Raw genomic sequence first — 14,172 nt, 5'->3', positions numbered from 1 at the left:
AAAACTAGCAATAGCATAAAAACAGCATATAATAACAAAAAAGCACCAGCAGCACCAGCACCAGCAGCAACAACAACAACAAAAATAATTATTTAAGATACAGTAATAGAAATGTGGATGATAGGGATATCCAGAATGTATTTTATATGTTTTAGATAAGAGATGGATGTATTGAATGGGAAAGTGAAGCTAAGATTATGCATAGGTAAAGGTAAAGGGACCCCCTGACCATTAGGTCCAGTCGTGACTGACTCTGGGGCTGCGGCACTCATCTAGCTTTACTGGCCGGGGGAGCCGGCGTACAGCTTCCGGGTCATGTGGCCAGCATGACTAAGCCGCTTCTGGTGAACCAGAGCAGCGCACGGAAATGCCGTTTACCTTCCCGCCAGAGCGGTACCTATTTATCTACTTGCACTTTGACATGCTTTTGAACTGCTAGGTTGGCAGGAGCAGGGACCGAGCAATGGGAGCTCACCCCGTCACGGGGATTCGAACCACCAACCTTCTGATTGGCAAGTCCTAGGCTCTGTGGTTTAACCCACAGCGCCACCCGCGTCCCAAACAGATTATACATAGAGAGCTACAATTTTAAGTGGAAGCATTTTTTGTCTAGCATTCTCCCTAACATGTTATTCGAGCACATGCATGCAGAAAGCACCATATTTGAATTCTGGCATCATCAGGTAGGGGGAGAAAAGACTCTTGCCTGACACCCTGGATTGCAGTTGCCAGTCAGGGCTGCTAATACTCAGCTAGGAGGACAGCCTTACAATGTAGCTTTATATGCTTTTAAACTATTTTAGGGATCCTTCTAAAATGAAAAGTAACAAGAAGAAAACCCCATTCAGTATAACCAATGTTGACAACTAGCTTAATATTAAAGTTGGTATGTACGAAGAAGCTCATTCAGTTGATGAGTGAGCTAGATACTATGATTTTATATTTCTGTTTCCAGTGGCCTGCTATTTAAGGAATATATTGTTAAGCTGATTTTATTTTTTAATCTCATAGGAAATATTCTAAAATGGGGCAATGCACAGCTGAGGTCACTCCTATGACTTTGTCTACTACAATGTTCACATTTCCTTGTGCTTTGCAATGTGCCCATTTTTAGATTATGAACGTTTCTAAAGCTATTGAAAAGCCTGCAATGTACCACTCTGGATATCTGAAACTTCAAAAATGAATGGCTATCTTGACTGTGTCATTGATGTTCTCACTTCTTCTCTTCAGTACTTTAACTGTTATATTATGGGGTTTCAGATCTAGGGTCTTTTTTAACTTGTTGGATTTTAGATTCTATATTGTGATATTGAAAGCCTCTGCTACCCCTGAATCACCAATGGTATGAGAACTATGGCCTCCTTTTTCATACAGGAGTGAATGACACCATGGATAAAATAAAATTTGACACTTGGTAGTCCAATGTCCACTGACATTGTGCCCACCCTCCAATCTGTTGCAGTTGCACAATACTAAGATTCCTCTGTTTGAGTAGTTTTGTACATTTGCTATGTTACAGTCCATCAAATTATCATAGTCAACTAAAAAAAATTGTATCCCTTCTTAGCATACAAACATATCTACAATGTCTTGGTGCCAAGCAGAATTTAGCAATACCCAGGATTTGAAACCATTGATCTGAAGCTGGCTTCCTGCCCAAGAGAAATAAGAAAAATCAACCACTGCATGATTTATGAAATTAAATTTAAAGGGCATTCAATGAACAAAGTGCCATATAAATGTCTGTTTAAAAATATTATATTTATATCTAAAAATTAAATATAAACTCCTTAAAAATAGGACTGGCATTCCTGATAGAAGCCTTTTAAATAATTGTCAAGGGTAACGCCAACTCTATTTTAAAGATTCATTTATATTTTGCATAGTTTTGCTAGTTAAGTATTATTAAGGTTACTAAATGTTATATTGTTTTAGGTTGTGCTTTTCTATGATCGCTTTCAGTATATCTGGTCTACAAATCATAACATCAAATACAGTACATACAGTTATCAAGACAATACATGCATGCACCTTTTAACATGAGAGTATAAGAAACTCCATGAATAATCAGAAAGAGTTATAAATAGAAATAATGTCTATTGGCAATTTGGTGCCTGCTATAGTCATTCCTTCTAAAATCTTTAGCTCAGATTGGTATCTTTCTATAAAAGTTACAGTATAGGAGGACATGAGCTATTGTTTCAATTGAGCTGTTTTTGCAAGGGACAAACTGTCAAGTGCCAAGGGCAGCCTGGCAAATTGACCCTAAATGCTGATAGCAAAGAACTGAACCAGCACATGGAAATGTTCTTCTGTTACCTAGGGATATTCAAAATTGCTAAATACCTAGCAAATCAATGATCTCTTTTAGGTTCTAGACAAAAGGACAGTGGTGGAAAAAAACACCCCCAATATGTCAGACTTGACAAATTTTGCAAGTTATGATCTAGAAGCCCCTTTAATGTAGCTGGTTGCTTTTTCTAACCCAAGTGACAGAAGATGGTGTTGACTTTGTTGCTGAATCCAGGAGCAAGTTGAGCTATCAAAAAAAAAGCCAGGGATAGGTAGTCATAATCTGTTGAGGATGAATATAGACAAAGCCTATACTGCTGGGGCACCAAAGATCTCAAAAAAATAGTTTGTGTCCTCTCCTCTCTTGCGATTGATTGACTGATTGATTGATTGATTGATTGATTCATTCATTCATTCATTCCTAATATGCACACCTGGATTATGTACATAATTTTGGTAATTCCTTTGTTTTGGGGGCACCTTCAAACTAAAGGTATATGCTCACCATCCTTTGCACAGCAGAACCTCAACAATGCCACTGGAATAGTCCATGCACTCAATGCAATATTTTGAATTCAAAGTGACCTGGATAGAATGGACTGAAAAGTAACTCTCAAGTATTTTCAATTACTAACTTGTTTTACGACATGCCCATCCAAGGTCCATTTGTATGTTTCATACCCTTTTGTAAAAAATCAGCCCTTTGTTTTTGTGTTAAAGAATAAAAATAATGAACCTGAATCCTGGCTAACATTACACCTAATCAAGAGTAAGGCTAGGAGGGCATGTGGAGGGAATTTGCTCTAGTAAGGACAGAGGGCCTCCCAAGGTCTAATGGCCCACCCCTTTAACCATGATTGAGGTACTGTAAATATCATGTGTGAAGTAGCTCCATGTGATATTGGCTTTCTAGATTTCATAACAATATATAAATTCTACCCCAAGCATTTGGAAGAAATAGCAATCCCACTGCTTTGCCCTAATATGAAAGCACATCAGAGCAGTTTAGCCGAGACAAGAAAAACATTTTAAAACATCACCGAATGCCTTTATCATGGTTTAGAAAACACATATGGATGCTCTTTAAAACAATTTTGCCTCAGTTTGCAATTTGCTGCACAATTCAAACTCTGTTGTAATATCACATTCAGCTGCTAAAATAATAAAAATGCTATTCTTTCATTCAGTTAAAGCTTTCTTCTGCTTGAGCCTTTGTCACAGTGATAAATAGCACTATTAGGAAGCTTGCATCTACAGAAGCAACCCCATCACGATATCATAAAATAAAAAAGCCAACCAAAAAGAGAGAGAGATAGAAGCCTGCAATCAAAGCCTTGGTATCAAAAACCAGTTCTGTCAGTATATGGCAGTGTTAATCTTCTAGAATGCATTCACTTTCCTTAACAAACTAACTCCTCATTAATTAAGATAGGTGAATAGTAAAATACTCTGGATTGAACCAAAAAGGGTGAGGTATACATATTAAAATTTATGCAAATGATTTGTGAAATCGGGTGGGTCCAAATTCATAAAGCTCACAGTGATGCTACCCAAATATTGCAATATGTCTACATCTTTGCACGAAAGAATGCCTGCAAAAATTTAAGTATCTTAAAAATGATGCCATATAATCATAGCTAGGAGGCAAAAGCACAAGAAGCTGTGACTACCAGGGACCCGAGATCACAGGAGCAGGAGCATTAAGGGGGAGAAAAGTTTGCAAGCCATATGTGCAACCCACACACAGTCCCCTTGTGTAACTTGCACATATGTTTTTCTGTACAGAATCTTGCTAGAAGAAGTCAACAACTCCATCTTATGGGTTGGTTTTTAAAAAAATAGTTGCTGTGGTTGCAGATTATTAAGTTGCTAATTAACTTTTCAAAAGGTGGCATTCAAGCTCATCTTCTACTCTAACGAAATGCCCTGGTTAGATGGCTACTGAGCAGTGTCATGCTTTGCATGGTTTTTGTTTTTTTTAAAGCAACATGTTTGTTGCTATTTGGTTGAATGCATGCTGTGAAAGTGCTAACTTCCAAACATAGTCTAAGGCTACTTTCGGACTATACTATTTTGTAGATGATATTCAGTACTCTGCCAGCAAATTTCAGTTGTGCAATTAAAGCAAATCTGGCCCTCTTGCATACAACAACATTTCTGTGGTAAGAAAAGTGACAGAAAATGAACAGGAAAGTGTGGGATGACAGCAATGTCATATTGCCTCTAAGCAACCAAAGCAGAATGATTGCTCAATGAGCAACTTGTCTGGAAGAGCCCTAAAACTAGAAACCAGTTGAAAGATGCATTTAGTCCCTGAGCTGTTCAACATTGCTTTTGTTTCAAAAAGTCCAACTATGAGGGGTCATAACCTTCTACTTGTTCCTTCAAGCTGATGATCGATTGAGTCCTACCACGCCACATCCATCTCTTTCCCATCTACTCAACAACTGCAATTAGTTAATATTGTCTGCTTCTTCATTCATGTGTTCCACTTAATCCATCAATGTGATTGCTAATGCGGCTCCGTAGATGCCAAAGAATAATCAAGGATGGATATTATTATGGCATGCTCTATAGTTGAAACTGCGAGGGAAATGTTGCTGAATGGGGACTGGCTATGGAAGAGGAAAAATAAGAGCGCCAACTTCCCAAGGGGAACAATTTGCATAGCAGGTGCTAGTTTTATGATGTGAGTCTGAATTGATCATCTACAAATATATCGTTGTTTTAACTTTTGTATCACATAGAAGCCTGCCAAATACTCTAACAGCCTGGATTGCATTCCCTATTGGGCTTTTAGACCAAAAGACCAACAGACAACATAAGTTGGGCTTAGGTTATGTTAAGATATAGCAAACGCAAATGTGAGGTATTAATTGCCACACTCAACCCACCAGTCATTTCACCCAGAACTTCTCAGCAGAAATACTGCACAACCCTCTTGCACAAGTTCATATAATATTCAATATACAAATCAGATCATTTTGAAGTGAAAAGGTAAAAAACCACCACCACCACCAAATCTATACTTAGTACTTGGTGGCAGAAAAACAGCTCTCAACCCTAAAAACCTTCAGATTTAAAATAAAGTATAAAATATGGTTATCAGCTAAACTGGCTTTTCTCAAGATTTCACTTTCTTCTAGCTGTTAGAAATGGTCTGATAAGCAACTTCAATTTATTAATAACAGGGTTTTAAAAAGGAAAAAAAATACATTGCAAATCTTTTAAGTGGAAAAGGCATTGTATTAATGCCTTTTCCACTAATACGTCAGAAACAAAATAGCTTTAGAGTGGCTTCTATTATGAACATTTTGTCTTTTCAGCTTGACAGAGATGTGTGTTCGTTTTAACTTTATCTCTCTGTCTTGCTCAGTTCCAGAAGCGTATGTGCTTTGAGTCAAAAGTATGACCTGCCAGCATTCAGAACCCAGACAGAAAAAAATATTTTTTATTATCTTATTTCTGCCTGCCTGCGGATGTTATCACCTATGCAGCATTCATATTATCTCACAGGTTTAAAAAGACTAGATTTTAAACACCCATAGAAGGGTTCTTGCTGTACGTCTCTCTAAAGAGATAGTGTTCAAGTTATGGCTGTTCTTGGTAGTAAATAGAATTCATGTAGGATTGCTGGAAAACAGGTCTTTCAATGTTAATGCCTGTAACATTTTCATACCTATAATAATTTACTATGTGGACATGAAACAGAGAGACACATTGTGCAAAAATGTATGTTTTAAAATGATTTATTGGACCAAGACCTAATTAGCTGTAGTTCAGAAAGTGTAACTAGGGTTGTCAGTTACAACCTGGAAATTGTTGCTATATCTTTACATTTATTGATTAAGGGAGAGACTCAACAACTATGTCTTCTCCTGTCCATTTCCCCAGAGTTCTTTTGTCTTTCCTCCTTTCCCACCTGCACAGCTGGATTTCCTATTACTGTTTGTCAAACTGTGCTGGGGGAGTGGTTAATGGATCTGGGAAGAAAGCATGTGAGAAAAGCCTGTGCTGTTGAATCTTAGGCTTTTTTGCAATCCCAAAGCAAACAACAACAAAAAGAAGCCAGCTAGCAGCATGCCAAAAATACGAGGAAATAATGGCTATATGAATGTAAGGAGAAACAAGCAAAGGTTAGTTAGGGAAATACCAATTGATAAGTGCAATTACTCACACTAAACAATTTACTTCGCACCCACTTTTAAAACACTTAAGATGCATCTTTTACTTCTTGATGACTATGGGATGTAGGGTTGGGCCCCAAGTTATCTCAGTGAGCATATTACAGCAAACAGGGACAAATGAACCCAACATTTGCCCCAAGTCTTCCCATTGTCACATCATGCATTGCCCTGCCCCAGTTCTCCAGTTTGTTGGCTACTGCCAATGAGAGGCTGGTAAATTAATGTTGAGATGATGTAGTAACAGTATAAGTAAGCAAACCTACACTGAAATGCAAAAGTGAAGAACATGGCATTGGCCAGCCATATATGGCTACAGCTCAAGATCTGCTATAACATGCAATTTGGCAGAGATGAGGATTTTAACTTAGGTTTCTCCCACCCAAACCTTCTCCATATCTGAAGAAGTTCTTCTCCGTATCTGAAGAAGTGTGCATGCACACGAAAGCTCATACCAAGAACTAACTTAGTTGGTCTTTAAGGTGCTACTGGAAGGAATTTTTTTTGTTTTGACTATGGCAGACCAACACGGCTACCTATCTGTAACTTCTCCATATTAGTTTCACACTCATTGCAAGGATGTACCCATGGCATTGCAGATTGATAAAAACAATATAAACATTCAGAGTCAGCTTGCAGTGGTTATGGCTGTGAAAACCTCATTAGGAAGCAAGCATGTTTTTCTTACCTCTTCTTTGTTTTGTGTTCTCTGGGATCAACTTAGCAACATTTTATGGGGAGTCTACAAGGATCAGCCCCAATGCTCTAGAATTATCCTCCAAAAGAGATTCATTTAGTCTTGTCCCTGCTAGTTTTTTTTTTTTGGCAGTTGAAGGCTGTCACTTTTCAGAAGAACTTTCATTTTTAACACTATTTACCGGTACTGTCAGGGGTGGCGCTGTGGGTAAAACCTCAGTGCCTAGGACTCGCCGATCGTATGGTCGGCGGTTCGAATCCCCGCGGCGGGGTGAGCTCCCACCATTCGGTCCCAGCTCCTGCCCACCTAGCAGTTCGAAAGCACCCCTAAGTGCAAGTAGATAAATAGGTACCGCTTTATAGTGGGAAGGTAAACGCTGTTTCCGTGTGCAGCGCTGGTGCTGGCTCGCCAGGGCAGCTTCATCACGCTGGCCACGTGACCCGGAAGTGTCTCCGGACAGTGCTGGCCCCCGGCCTCTTAAGTGAGATGAGCGCACAACCCTAGAGTCGGACACGACTGGCCCGTACGGGCAGGGGTACCTTTACCTTTACCGGTACTTTCAGGGTAGTTGTGCTTATTTTATTGGCCGTTTACTGGGACTGTTGCTTTCGCTGATTTATTGATGTAATTTGTTTTGGTTTACTGAATGTTGTTTTTATTGTTTTTCCCCTCTATGAATTTTCATGACTGGTGCTGTAAAACAAAGATTTAAATAAGTATGTGCCACTCCATCAGGTGTGAAGCACGGTTCCTTTCAGCCTGCTTGAACTGCATCCCATGGCTTTTGTTGATCCTAGAAGCTTCTTCACTGTTTTGCTTCAGCAGCACATGCCATTGGTTCAGTAGCCTTGGGCAGACAACACATCCAGAGAAAACAACTAAAGGAAGGGTCAGGGTTGTGCCACCAGTACTATTCATCCCAGTTCCCTGTGTTTATGTAGCCTTCTGAGTCTGCATGCTGTACTGAGTTGGTCACAAGGGTGAATTAATATGTGAAGGTTGGAGGGCAGGCCAAAGGGCACACTTTCTTTGTCTCTGAATATGTAATCTGCACAAGGCTAAGGTCACACCTAAAGCTAAAGCTGCCAGTTTCATTGTACAATGGATATAACTATAGCAACTTGATTTTCTATTTGGCATGATGACTCCAACTACTGGTAAGTCCTATGCAGTGTATATCCATTGAAATTCATTGGCTGAGATTAGTCATGCCCATTAATTGAAATGGGTCTACTCTGCATAGAACTAACAATGGATACAACCTATTATGAATAATTATTTAGCAAAATAGTAATAAGTAGTAGCAGTAGGGTTTTTTTTCTTTAAAAAAAGGTTTAGCAATTTTGTCCAAAGTTTCTTAAATTTTGTAAGTATTAAAAGTTGAGACAGTTCTTGCCCAGGTTCAGATTCTAATACTTCACAAAATGGGGGGAGAGGTGGTGAGAGGAAAGCAAGCTTTATTATTATTATTATTATTAATAATAATTTATTTATACCCTGCCCATCTGGCTGGCTTTCCCCAGCCACTCTGGGAGGCTCCCAACATAAGTGATGATGATGATGATGATAATAAAGCAATAAAACATCAGACATTAAAAAGTTCCCTGAACAGGGCTGCCTTCATATGTCTTCTAAAAGTCAGATAGTTGTTTATTTCCTTGACATATGATGGGCAGGCATTTGACAGAGCGGGCCCCACTACCAAGAAGGCCCTCTGCCTGGTTCCCTGTAACATCACTTCTCACAGTGAGGGAATCACCAGGAGGCCCTTGGAGATGTACCTCAATGTCTGGGCTGAACAATGGGGGTGGAGACGCTCCTTCAGGTATACTGGGCCAAGGCTGCTCCTTCCATGGGAGCTTCAAGCAACAATGGATAGGACTAGTTTGGTCTTCCCTTTGCCATGATGTTCTTCCTGAAATACAAGGGTGTGGTCTGTCTGTGGTCCTATGTAACCAATCTGTTGGCAGGGGGCGGAGTGTGCCTCTTTTCAGCTCTGCAACACAGTTGCAGGTAACTGGTAAGAGCTCTCTCTCTCTCTCTCTCTCTCTCTCTCTCTCTCTCTCTCTCACACACACACACACACACACACACAACATTATACAACCAAGTAAAGCTTTGGCCTTTTTAAAACAGCATAGCATTGTTGTCTACCCCATCACTGGCAAGCCAGAAGTAGTGCATTCTGATGATTCCTTCTCATTCATATGCCAGAACCTGACAGCTTTCTTATGCTACATGCTAATTCTTCAATTTATTATGGGTGCACCTCCATCATAATTTTTGATTTAATCAAAACAATAAAAATCTGACTTCAGCCTATCTGAAATAATTTGGTCTATTTCACTGATAGTTTAATTAGTCCTGTCTCTACATAGGTTCTCGCCACACCCCAGCTGAAAACTCATGCTCTTTCCCATTCACACTCATATGAGAGGCATTTTCAGGAGTAGCCTCTAATAGGAGATGAATCTTAGTGCTAATAACATTTTTCTGCTCCTCTGGCCCTCTTGTCATTTAGAAATACAGTTTTAAGAGTCATTTTGAGTGGTTTGAGTGGTTCACTAAATTTGAAGATCTGCCCCAGCAGTTTACAGTGAATAAAGAAACAATGCAAGGGCTTGTGACTTGGGATGCCCTCTTCACAGCTGCCTCAAAAGCGAACATTAGTTCTTGAAAGAAAAATTAAGGCATATTCTGATACCTTCATCCTCTCTCAATGAAGGTAGAATTTTACTAGTCCTTTGGGCAACTAATAAAGACCAGGCGCTATGCTGTAATTTGGCCAGGGTGGGGGAAACAGTCTCAATGTGCCCAGTTGACTTGCCACAGTCAGGTGCCCTGCAAGCGAGGGGCTACAATTCTGTGATGACTCAGAGGTCTGGCAGATATACGGATACTGAAGATGCTGAGGACAAGGAAGGCTGTGTATGGGATTTACTCTTAGAAGGCACCTCTCTAAAGGTATCTTTTATCTCTCTATCCAACTGAGAGATAAAGCACTCTGTTTGCTACTTAGAGAACACTCTAAAATGTTATCTCCCAATCAGATCTGGAGATAAAGCTGTGGGGCCACTTCCTGTGGTTTAGGCAGGCCAGATCCAGCTGAGTTTACATTACGCAACAAGAATGCCCTTAGTAACATACAACAGTTTGTGTTTCCAAAGTAAAAACACACTTCCTTTTTTTGATTCTGACAGTTAAACCACTCTTTCTGAAGTCAATTAGGCAAACTTTAGCCAACAAAGCCTCTCCTCTTCCCCGAGGGGAGAGGTTGTGAACGGGTCTTGCTTCCCATGCTTCGCAGTGGGCGTGGATGGCCCACTGCGTCACAGAGAGTCCCTGGCCTGTGTCAGGCCCACAGCCAGCCTGGGGGGGGGGCATGGTTTGCCGCTCTTAAATGAGTGTGGGACTGTGGCTCAGCCTGTTTGTTTCCTGCACACATAGATCTCCCTCCTTCCCTCTATTCTCGTGCATTCCACACCTGACCTTACTATGGACCTCGGTTGGTCGCCTGTTGAAGGGGCCTGGTAGGAATTTCCCCCCCCCCCCCACTTGGCAGATTGGCACCAGCCATTTGGTTTTTTGCCTACCTCATAGCAAATTGTCACAACTTTGTAAGGTTTGGCGGTTAGGCACTGTTGCGTGTTGGAGGGGAGGTTGTGGCCATCACCTACCCCTCCCCTTTATGGGTGTTCCGTTAAAAGAATCTGGTGTTCATGGTTCCTGTCTGATGCCCAGGTAGTGGCTAGGGCCATGGCACGACCCTCTGGTGACTCACGGGGAAAGCTTCCAGTTGATTTGCATCAACAGGCTCCCCCTACAGGTTGTGTGACTCCCTGTAGAGCGGGCAGGAGTCAAATGTAGTCTGTTCAGATCCAGTGCCCTAAGCCAATACTACTCACATTCTGTAACCAATAAAGTTGTGGCCATTTTTAGCCCATTAACCTAAAATACTGGTGTCCATGTGTCTTATTTCATCATAAAGCAGGGCACGGGGCCTCGACTCACAAGTCAAAGTACCGTATTTTTCGCTCTATAGGACGTACCCAACCATAGGATGCACCTTGTTTTATAGGGGGGAGAACAAGAGGAAAAAAAATCTCCCCTTCTCTGCCTAGCGCCCCTTCAGCGAAGCGGCAGGAGAAACGGAGCCCCTTCCAATTTCTCCTCCCACTTCGCTGAAGGGGCGCTGCACAGCTCTCCCTCTCTGCTGAAGCCAGGAGAGTCTTGCACTCCTGGCTTCAGCGAAAGCAACCCAAAGCCTTCGGAGCACCGCGGGACCTCCCGCTGCGCTCCGGAGGCTTCAGGTTCCTTTTGCTGAAGCCAGGAGAGTCTATCCCTGAAGCCTGGAGAACGATTCTCCAGGCTTCAGCGAAAGCAACGCGAAGCCTCCGGAGCGTGGAGGGAGCGCTCCCTCTGTGCTTCGGAGGCTTCGCATTGCTATCGCTGAAGCCAAGGAGCCTGCATTCGCATTTCCTTCACTATTCACTGCTGAGCCTGTAAGACGCACATACATTTTCCCTTAATTTTTGGAGGAGGAAAAGTGCGTCCTATAGAGCGAAAAATACGGTATGTTAGACGCAGTTGACTTCATTGTGGTTGACTCTAATTGTGTTAACATAGTTTTTTGAAATGATGGAATCTATTTCTGATGGGAAGAGTATGGAAGGTACACCACATCGGCTGCTGAACCGAATAAGTGAATACTCTTCTTTATGGAGCAAGAATAAAAATAGTTTTTTTGGGGGGAGGGATGCTTTTCAAGAGTATAACCCCTAACAGCAATTCAAAATCCCAAACAAACAAATTAAAACCTCGACTGAAATGTCGGCTACAGTTAAACTGACAGACTGCAAATCTCTTCTCAATGGAAGGGCAAATACACACTGTGAATCTACTTTGGTATGCCAATCATCCTGCTTATGAATAAATGTGTTGAAACATCTTGGGCCAAGGCAAATGAAGTTCTATTTTGCTGAAAAACTTAACAGCCTGTAATCCTTGCTTTAAGATCCACAGTTGAAAGAATCTACTGTAATTCTGCAGCAGACTCAGCAGTGAATAGTGAAGGAAAGCATTTTCTATTCAGTGGGGAAATGTTTGCAATATGCAGGGGGGAAGAGGTGGGGAAGTTTCAAGAGCAACTAGAAACATGTGAACCTTTATCTCCATGCAATTTATTTTCAAATTCATGAATATTTTGATGGAGTGCTATACCTTTACCACCTTCCTACTAATCAACAAAGAATATAATAAGGTATAGCAGTTAAGAACTAAGGCAGTGCCTGAGATTTCTGCTGTGGCTGTTTTCACCCAGCTGGAAATGGGATAAAGGACTCTGAGGTGCCTAGTATCTCTGAAAGAGGATATAGTGTTGAACAGGTATACTGCATGCAGATCACAATCACACCCCACATTTTCAAACAGGAAATACCATGTGACAATAAGCTGGCTGCAAAAAGGAGGGAACGAGAAGGAAGCAGATCCATACATATCATGGGGCCTCCCAGGTATGCAGATATATTTTATCCACAAAATGTGCAGAGGCCTGTGAGTACTAATGGCAGGGAAAAGTTGGCAGACAGATCTTAGCTTGGCAGCTCAGCAGGCAATCATGGAAGGAAGTGATTCTACCAAAGTGTAAGAAGGAATTGATCACAGAAAAAGCATGCCTTTAAGCAGACATGCTCAAAGCCTAGAGTTAAAGGGCTGCAGCTTCAGTGGTATAACATGTGCTTACTATGCAAAAGGTCTCAGGTTCACCCCCAGGAACATACAGTAGAGCTAGGAAAGACTCTTGCCTCAATCCCTGGTACAAGGCAGTTCCCATTACACCTATCTTCCATATCCTCCCCCACCAGAGCTGGCCCACCCATGAAGTGGGGAGAAGCAGTTGCCTCAGGTGGCAAAAGTGCAAGAGGTGGTACCCAGCCCTTTCCACCACTTCCAGTGCTGCTAGAAAAGCTGTCCTCACACAGAGTTTAGCAAGAGGGAGGCACTCCAGCATGTGGCCTTGCCACTCATTTTTCCCACCTCTGGGGTGGAGAAGATGAGCAGCAAAGTCTTGCAGAATGCCCCCCTCTTGGCAAGTTCAGAAAGAGGGGGGCATTCCAGCAGTAGTAGAAGTAGTGGGGCAGGCAGGGCAGGGTGGCAGGTGAGGCAGTGTGTGGTAGTGAGCCGTGGGCAAGGGGCAGCACATTCCCATTATACCTCAGGTGGTCATACGGGGTGGTCCACCCCTGCTTACCACACTCCTAGGACCCAAGCTGCTGAAACATCTACCCCCTTTGCAGTTTAAAGGAGTAAGGGAACTGTTTTAACAGCTTGCTTTGCCCCAGCAAAGACAGTACTTCTAGTTTTTTTCTCCCATCTGTTCTATCCATGAAGCTTTCTAACCTGTCTTTTATTTATTTTTTAAAAAAACCTAAGGAGAAGTCATTTCACACTGGAGAAATTTCAAATGAGTTCAGCAATCACAAATGAAATGGTGATTGACAGATTTCATGGCTCCACATTCAAGATGATGGGACATTTTCATGTATGTTGACTTAATCATCAAGCCAGACGTGATGATAACATTCACAGAATTTATTCACATTATCTGCTCAATTCATGCACAAACAATCAAGTAGATAATTGTTTTTATGTCCAGATTTATGTGCAGCTGCAGGAGCTGGACCTTCTTCTACCTCGTCTGAACTCCCAGTGGACCACCACAGTTGCAAATGATTTCAGCCTATTGAATGGGCAGGGGCCAAGTGGGTATGGGTTCCTTTCTCTTCCATAGTGCACATCATTTGACCAGACATATGGTGTTCTAGGAGCCCTTTGGACTTCCATATCCCGCATCCTTACCATGGCAACCCAGGAGGTAAATGGGTAAGGAAAATTAGATAGCTGACTATCTATTTCAGTTCTAGATCTACCCCAAAATACTGAAATAAACATTACTCCTGACACCTACTCAGTTAAAAAGCAGAAGGACTATTGCAA

The 14,172-nt window shown here is 41.6% G+C and overlaps 1 protein-coding gene across 1 annotated transcript in view; it reads right to left on the bottom strand.

The window, feature by feature from the left end:
- Positions 1-14,172, bottom strand: part of SPOCK1 (SPARC (osteonectin), cwcv and kazal like domains proteoglycan 1) — a 410,736-nt gene that overhangs the window by 120,362 nt on the left and 276,202 nt on the right.

The sequence above is a fragment of the Podarcis gaigeae genome (assembly GCF_964106915.1).
Source record: "Podarcis gaigeae genome assembly, chromosome: 2".
Taxonomy (NCBI): Eukaryota; Metazoa; Chordata; class Lepidosauria; order Squamata; family Lacertidae; genus Podarcis; species Podarcis gaigeae.
This window is presented reverse-complemented; position numbering and strand designations above follow the sequence as displayed.